Raw genomic sequence first — 9,331 nt, 5'->3', positions numbered from 1 at the left:
CGCTACAGATCAAACATCTAATTTTTGAATAGCTTGATTTTTTACTATTAACTTTGTTTCTTATTGCTTCGACTTTAACTTCTTGACCGTATGAGGATGCTATCTGGTTTCGCTCGGTCTCTCTCGTATCCTTAATATTCTTTAATGAATCATAGATGTATTTCCACGTAAGGCCCTCTTTGTTGTTAATAAGCACGATGTTAGCTAGATTATTCGGCAGACCATTCAATGTAAACGCTACCAGGACTTGTTCTGGTACATTTCCTTTCCTCGCTATGGCACCCATTCTGTCGAGATAGTTCAGAATAGATCCACCTGTATACTTCAATGCTGCAAGCTTTTCCAAACTAATCTTCAGAATCATATTACTGACAAATCTCTCCCTGAATCTATCTATTAGTTCACCCAAGTCTAGCCCTACTGGTTGGGCCATTATCCAATCTTTTGCTTCTTCCCCAAGAGACATCTTGAATGTAAGTAACAGCTTACCCTCGCTGTACTCATTCAACCTGCCCACTTCCATCAAGTCCTCTATGAACTGTTGTGGGTCGTCTTTCTCTTCATTTCTGAAGATGAGAAGAATATTTTTGTCGCTTGTCGCCAAATTGTTGGAACAAAACATGGGTTTATTTTTATAAAATTATTTAAAAGAACAGATGTCAAATATATCAACTCGATTATATATTTGACAGTGACATTGACATTGATATATATTCCTACAGAGTTAAAAACACATATGAGTCTCATTGAAATAATTTTGCGAACTTCTAAGCTCAAGTTTTGACACTTTTATTCAAAATCATTATTGGTACATGTTTTTGTGATTTTTTTCTAGAAGGGTTAAATAAATTCTAAAAAACGATTCTGACGATATTTTGGAACTGAGTCTTACAAAACAAAGAATTAAAATCAAAATGTATTAACATACAGTACACGCACCTATGACAGTCAAAATCCTTCAATGAGTTTATATTTGATATTACAATGACACAATAAGCTAAAATAAGAAGTTTAGATTTTACAAAATCACAAAAAAGAGGGGTAAAAAATTAAATAAAATTCTTTCATATATATGACTAGCGTATGCTTTCCCGTTTTGAAAACGGGATCTAAATGTTTAGTTTGATAATATGTCTTTGATCCTTGAATTTTGTTGAGTTTCCATTTTTGGGATAACTGAATTTAAAAAGGAGAAAACATGATTTTGAAAAATACTTTTTAGTAACATATAAGGAGTAAACTTGATCTAAAAACATTTAATAGTTAATATGAGATAATTTTGGGAACTTTTAAGCTCAATTTATGACACTTATATTCAATTTCTTCTTTTGGCAATTATTTTTAAAATTTTTCTAGAAGGGTTAAATAAATTCTAAAAAACGATTCTGACGATATTTTGGAACTGAGTTTTACAAAAATAATAATATGAATTAAAATGCCTTAATATATAATATACGCACTTAAAATTATCAAATTAAAGCATTAAATCTATATTTGAAAATATATTAACGTAAAAGGCACAAAATGTATCGTTTTGAAATTTCAAAGTCACAAAAAATAGGGGTAAAAAATTAAATAAAATTCTTTTATATATATGACTAGCGTATGCTTTCCCGTTTTTGAAAACGGGATCTAAGTGTTTAGTTTGCTAATATGTCTTATATCCTTAAATTTTGTTGAGTTTCCATTTTTGATAACTGAATTTAAAAAGAAAACATGATTTTGAAAAATACTTTTTAGTAACATATAAGGAGTAAACTTAATCTAAAAACATTTAATAGTTATAATGAGATAATTTTGGGAACTTTTAAGCTCAATTTATGACACTTATATTCATTTTCTTTTTTTGGCAATTATTTTTAAAATTTTTCTAGAAGGGTTAAATAAATTCTAAAAAACGGAATTGACGATATTTTGGAACTGAGTTTTACAAAACAAAGAATTAAAATGAAAATGCATTTACATACAGTACACGCACCTATGATAGTCAAAATTCTTCATTGACTTTATATTTTCTATTGCAATATCACAATAAGCTATAATAAGAAGTTTAGATTTTACAAAACCACTAAAAAGAGGGGTAAAAAATTAAATAAAATTCTTTTATATATATGATGATTAAGTAATAAACCATCTTCTATGTACTAGTGATCTCAAGCTTCTCTCTGAGAACGATGTTGTTTTGAATCTGATGAATGAGGAAGCTAAAAAGGTTTCCACGGCCGTAGTAATTGAAATGAACGGGAATAAGACTGCAACTAACTCTAGTGATTGTAGTGAAGATGCGGGGAACATAGAAAAGCATCAAAAATATAAACACCTTTTAATAACAGGGGATGGCTCTAGTGCTGCCAAAAGAGAATCTTCTGAAAAAGTAAAGAGTAAAATCTTATAGAGGGTTTAAAAACTGCGCAAACCAAATTAATGGTTTGAATAAGATTTGAATTAATTAAAAGCATGTGGTATCAGTAATATACTGTCATTTAGGATTATTAAAATTAAAAACAATAGATTTCAAAAGTCTCGATTTTGATATCTGACAGGTAATTATTAAGTACCAAGTTTATCTACAGCCAGCCTGCAAGGAAAGACTATACCTACCTAGATCCGAAATGGGTAGAGGTCTCATAAGTATCGAAGAAAGAAGCAAAAGTATGCTTCTGAATATTTATAAAACATTAGATGTATCTATAAATAGCTCACAAAGACGGCCAGCGATACTTAAAGTAGAGGCAGAGAGCAAATCCAATTTGTTTGCAACTAACGAATATCTAAGAATTAGGTATAGCTTTATAGGAGAGATAACCCAAAAGATGCTAGTAGAATCCCAAAAAGAAGCGCTTTACAGTAAAATCGACATAAGAACAAATTATGGAATATTGTTTAAAGCTAGGTTCAATGATTAAGTATTAGGGACTCTTCTACCTGGATGGTTAAAGGAAACAATCATTCTAGAACCAAAACAATTTACTGCTTCACAGGATAGAAACATTGTCTGTGGACAAGTGGGACAATGTCCCATTGTGGATATCATGAAAGACAGAAGATCATTTAGAAACATAGGTGATCGAATGTATGGTCTTGATTATATGAAAAGGCACAACGAGGTAGTTAGATGTATTCATCTCTTATTATATATCGAATATGGGCTTAAGAAGACAAAGAAAATACATGGACATTCAGTGCAAGAGATCATTGAAATAAATCGTGCTTAAATAAGAGTAGATACAAGAATACCCACTAATATAAAGGGGACCTATATTCGTCTTGATATTCTTGTGTTTGACAAGAAGATGAAAGAAATTTTAATAGTTAAAGTATGTAAAACCAACCAGGAGCGACTTACTATCGTTGAGAACGAAAAACTAAGAAAACATGACCTTTTTTCAAATGAAATGAACTAAAACATAGACCCGGACAAGAATAGTTCCTTAGATAATGACATGAGATGGTGTGGTGAACAAATATCTTAGAAAGTATATAATTTAGCTAAAAATCTAACCTTACTTAATGCTTTATCCAGTCTTTTGTGATGAAAAAGAATCTAGAGTTCATCTCTTTGAAACGACGACGAGGATACGATTAGGTTGATGCAGGAGACAATGAATTGCCCGGGGCTGGAAGCGCACTAGCGAATATGCCGATTGTTTTAGAAGTGGCATCGGCAAAGAGGAATGAAGCTGAAAGTTTGAAGTTGAAAAACATAAATAATTCCACAGAAAACAATGTCTGTATAAACCGAATCTTATGAGCAATCCCAGGAAAAGCTGTGCTATTTATATTTTAGCTTAATGATAAATTAACTTAGTTAATCTTTTATTTTTTGCCATATTTGTTTAAAGATCAATGACCAAGGCTAAAGGTTCTACTTTATTCAAAACCAGGCTATGCGTGAATGATTGTCGCCGTGCCAGAATATTCATCTCTAGTTCCTTATAAGTATTTGTTAAGAAGGAAATACTGCCAATGATGACTAATAAGACCCATTTCTAAAGAATCAAAAAAATGTCAATGGAGAAAGATTTAGATCTATATATTATTTAATTTAAAATTTTAGTATATGGAATTTATTTCTATTTTTTTTATCTGTAGACATTTCCTTGTTGTTGAATTATATTTTCTTAACGAGAACATGAGATATCTTTGACACTATTTACGTATCAAGCCCCAGTTTGGGCACATTATGTTGCTTGTTAGAGTAGGAATAAAATCTTTGATGAATATGTATTAGAACAACTGCAATGTGAATGTAGTTTGTGTATCTTTAAGCATATAAAGGTTGTTGTTTGTCAGGAGTCTTGTGTAAACCTACCTTGAACATAGAAGAAAATTGTAGTACGTCTGGAAAACGATGTTATAAGATTTTTTGACCTTCTTATCTAAAATTTCAAAAATTGTATTAGCTCTTATAAGTCAATACCAAGGCCCAAATGTAATAACTAAAACAGATCAAACAGTGCCGCGCTCTTTGCAGCCGGAAATTCTGCTTAGAGATGTTTTATCAGTTATTTTCTACAGACATTATATATGAATACTATTTTCTGTGTCAACTGAATACTTCTTTATTGACTAAATTGGATTTTTAGGCATTTAACTTTTGTCGCAAATCAAAAGTATTTATTGACTCGGTTTTACTCGCATGGCTTTGGCAGAAAAGTTGCTCAAATACCCTTTATAAGGAACTAATAAAACTAACTGCCGCGTGGTAAACCTCCGCTGAACAATAAAATTTCCGAGCTAGAATTCTGACATCGTCTGGAAATAAGCGAAGATTCAAACACTCTGTGTAATCAAATATTATGTAAATATGTGGTTTACACATATTTATATTACTTTGTTCTTTTTTCCCATCAAAAACGAGAAAATAATAATATTAATGTTTGACAAAAAGTATTGTGTAAATCGCCAAGAAGGGCACAATAAAGATTAAAAATTATACCAATAAGACTTTTATATTGTAAATCGTGTCAATTTTTGTTTTTAGACCACTCGAAAATAATACTGATGCTAAACAATCACTAACTGTTACATCTATTGTTACATGTCTACGACAAGTATAATTCGCAAAACTGATCGTAAATCCACAAATTAGAATCCGAATAGAGGTTTTTATTGCTGCAATACGTGTTAAGTGCGAGATTATAGAAGTCTGAAATACCTATCTTGACATATGGTTGGAATATACGCTGCAAAAATTATATTAAGTATATAATAAGTTTTATTTTTTACTGTTGAAGCTTATAAACGAGATCGAATAATAATAAAATCGTTTTTAAATTTCTAAGAGCAAGGGGAAAATAAAATTACAATTATTTTTGAATAAAGATAACAATATGTACAAATATTTCGATAAGAAAAATCTTAGTTTATATAAAATTTAATAAGTCCTTTATCTTGAAGAAACTTAGAATTTTTTTTGTAAAGTTTTTTGTTTTTAAAAACAATTATGGGCGCTACTCGATAAATAGCCTCCCTCGAAAAAAAATTATTTAAAATTTAGGAAATATTTGATAAATAACTATGAATTTCTTAAAAAGTAAAGCAAATTCGATGGAAAGAGTATTTTTTATGTTAGCAATCTCTCTTATGCCAAGAAAAAATTTTCCAAAAATTTAGCGATATGATTTTATTTTAATCCGCTTCTTTTTCTATACTTGTGTTTACATAACAACCATAAATTTATAATCTTATTTGTATACCAACCTTCGCTGTTTACAAATCCTCTGTTATGATTTACTATCTTTTACAAATCCAAAATTAAACGGCTTTAGGATATGATGGATATCCATCAGTAGTAATAACAGTTCCAAGGAGTAAATGTTTTTTAAATTTTCTGCATAATGGTTCATATTTTTTGTTAGTAATTAATGAAACAAAAAAAATTGTCCCTTCACTTTCCATAACTTCTTCAAGTACCCTTGTATATTAAAAGTATCGTCATGTAAAGATGACGAAATATCAATCACTAAAAATATCGCACATAGCAGTTAAATCGAATTGAACCCTTGTATTTCTCTCCTATCTTTTCTATAGCCGAAGGAATCTCGCTTTTAATGTCCATTATAATATTTTTATATTCAATGTATAGGACTCGGCTATTTTCCAAAAATTGATAGCTTGGTCTTTTGAGTATTAAAAGACCTAACAATATAATCACCTCAGAATCTTTTTTAATTATATGGTCATTTCATAAGATTTTGTGCCTTTTCGCAATACATTTTCTTTTGCACTTTTTTACAGTACATATGTACCATTTCCCGCCAATAAAGGAAGAAACTCTAGCAATAGACATGTTTCCTTGACATGACTTTGAGACACATGAAATGGAAATTTTTATATCCCCTAACTAGCAAAATTGTAATTGCTAAATCATTGATTATTATCTTAAAACATCGGATTCCAAGGATCGAGTTCATACACCTTTTCCAATTTTTTCTAACATGAAGATTAGAAAAAATAAAAAAATAGGAAAAGAACCATATCTTGGAAAATTGCCCCCGGAGAAAAAATATACAAGAAAATAGAAAATCGAGAGATTTTTTAATTTAAAAGAAGTGATTTGTTTTTTTGATACGCTTTGGATGATTTTATAACAGCACCCAATTATGAATGTTAACGCTACGAATGTTCTGTTATTTTCAATTATTTACTTGACATTCTTATGGTACTATTTAATTCTACTTGGAATTTATTATATTTTTTTGTACTGTTGATTATAAATAATAAAATAAATACAGGGGGTGGCATTTTTATATTCTCATGTTTGCATTTCTATATTCCCATCAAAATAAGAAATTTCAAAAAAATAAAAAATGTTTTTCTAAATAAAAGCTTCTCTTGCTCTTGCCCTTTCTAGCCAGCCTATCATATTTCTGTAAAACGCAGGACACTTACGGCTATAATCTAAACTCAAAACATTCTTAATAATTGTTTCAATTAGACTTTCTTATGAATACAATGAAGAAAATCTTGCCTTGAGCATCGAAAAAAACTCTTTAATGGATTTAGTTGTGATGAATAAGGAGGCAGAAATTTATGATTAATGCCTAGATATTTAATTTTTGTAAAACTTCACACGAATGATAAAAGCTGGCATTATCCATTATAAGAACTTTACCAGGATTATAAAAGAACATAGATTATTTATTTTCAACAAAGTTCATAAAACTCTCGGAATTAATTGCTCCGCGTTTATACTCAAATGCCAATAATCCATTTATAGTAATTACGCACATGTAGCTGATATTTTGGCCGCGATTTGCTGACACATTCTTATAGGCTTTGGTATTCTTTTCTTAATTTTCGTAACTTCGCGTAGTATGAGCGTCGAACCCAGTTTCATCAAGAAAACTAGGTTTTCGACCGAGTACCTACTAATTTCAAAGGCATAAATACTCCTTTGGTTTATTTTGTCCAACGAGTTACGTTCAACAGGAAATAAACTGAGCCTTTTTCTTGTTATACCGAATTTGTTAAGTTTTCTCGATATTAAAGATTTTGACAAATTTACATTTGTTCGTAAATTTAACCTATTAGAAATTTCTGTAAAGTCATATCGTTTGCAAAATCAACTATGTTTTTAACAACCCGGTCTGTATTCGAATGCATTTCACTTTAATTCAACTGCCAATAGACCTTGTAGGTTAATTTTGCTGGTTTCAACAATAGATGCAACGGTTTTACGATGTAAATCAACCATAGTCGATATTTCGGCTATGGATCGTTTTTCATCTTTTGCCAATTCGAAAACGATATTCTTTAATTCGTTGGTTTTTGTTTATATTATTTTGAATACCATTAAGGGGAATATAGAAATGCAAACATGGGAATATAGAATAAAAACATAGAAATATAAAAATGCAAACATGGAAATATACAAATACAAACAGGGGAATATAGAAACGCAAACAGGGGAATATAGAAACGCAAACATGGGAATATAAAAATGCAAGCCCCTGTAAACCCCTATTCAATGAAATCCAAATTTGAACAACATGGTGGAGAATTGTGGAAAATTTAGTATAACATAAAAAATCTATCACAAGAACTTTTGAGGTACGAAATAATTAGATGGTTTAAAAAATTGGACTCATTGGATAAAATTGAATATGTTCTGAGTAAAGCTAGTTACGAGATAATCGAATGGCACTCTACATTTATGGAACAGATAAGAAGTTCCTCTCTTACATATGACAAGTGGAAAGAAGCACTATTGAACGAATTTTAGGAAGAAAAGATTGAAGTAGTAGATGTATACCTATTTTTCCAGGAAAAGATCAGAATGCAAAGGAATTCATCGAAGAAGTCAAAAGTAGTAAGAATGTACTCCAAAGAAACTTTGAAATTTTTCTGCTCGGAATAAGAAAAAAACTTACGCATACGAAGGCCTATATAACGAGCTGTCGTTTTTTAAAAGAAATCGATCCTCGGCGAGTTTTAATGATGGAAAAAATTGAACGATAAGATAAGAATCGTTTGGGAAAGAATGAAAAAGGGAATAATAAAGTTGACGGAAATGGTCCTTGGGAGGTTAGAAATGATGGATTAAAGCCTAAATACAATAACAAAAATCTGCTTCAAATGAATGAAGTCTTAAAAGACTCAGAAGAGATTATAAATATTGATAATTTGGCATATATTAAAAACAAAAAATTTTTGGTTGTTTTTGACACAGGATCTAACTACAATTTTATTTCTGATGCAGTTAGATTGAAAGCTGGTTTAAGAAGAAGAAAAAACCCATGCCAAATTAAAATTCAAAACTTGTCTTGAGGAAACTTTTGAAGATAAGTATCATGTCTTATGTGACGTTATTTACAAAAATGTGAAATTTCAGTTAAAATTCTTTATTTTACCAAAAGTACCCAGAGAAAAAATTTTGATTGGAAAAGAAGAGATTAAATTAATGATGAATTCTAAAAATCAGTATGAATGTGAAATAAATACAAAAAAAGACGCTATAGTTATAGAGAAAGTATATAGCTTCACTAAGAAATTTGAATCCGGAATGGAAGTTACGGTTAAAAATTTTTATAAAAATGAATTATATAGGCCCATCAAAGTCTACATGGCTGAATAACATTCGGCCAGTAGTAAAACCAGATAATAGTATAAGAATAACACTATATTTGGTTGCACTAAACAAATTGGTAGAATTAGACAGATATAGCCTACCAAAAATTGAATATTTAGTATTCAATCTGAGTGCAAAGAATTCTTCACGAAATTGGATTTGAAAGATGGTTTATTTAGCATTCCGCTACCGAAAAAGATCCAATATAAAACTGCCTTTCGATATGAGAATTTCTTGTATGAATGGAAAGTAATGCCG

Source organism: Vairimorpha necatrix, chromosome 2 (assembly GCF_036630325.1).
Source record: "Vairimorpha necatrix chromosome 2, complete sequence".
Lineage (NCBI taxonomy): Eukaryota > Fungi > Microsporidia > Nosematidae > Vairimorpha > Vairimorpha necatrix.
This window is presented reverse-complemented; position numbering follows the sequence as displayed.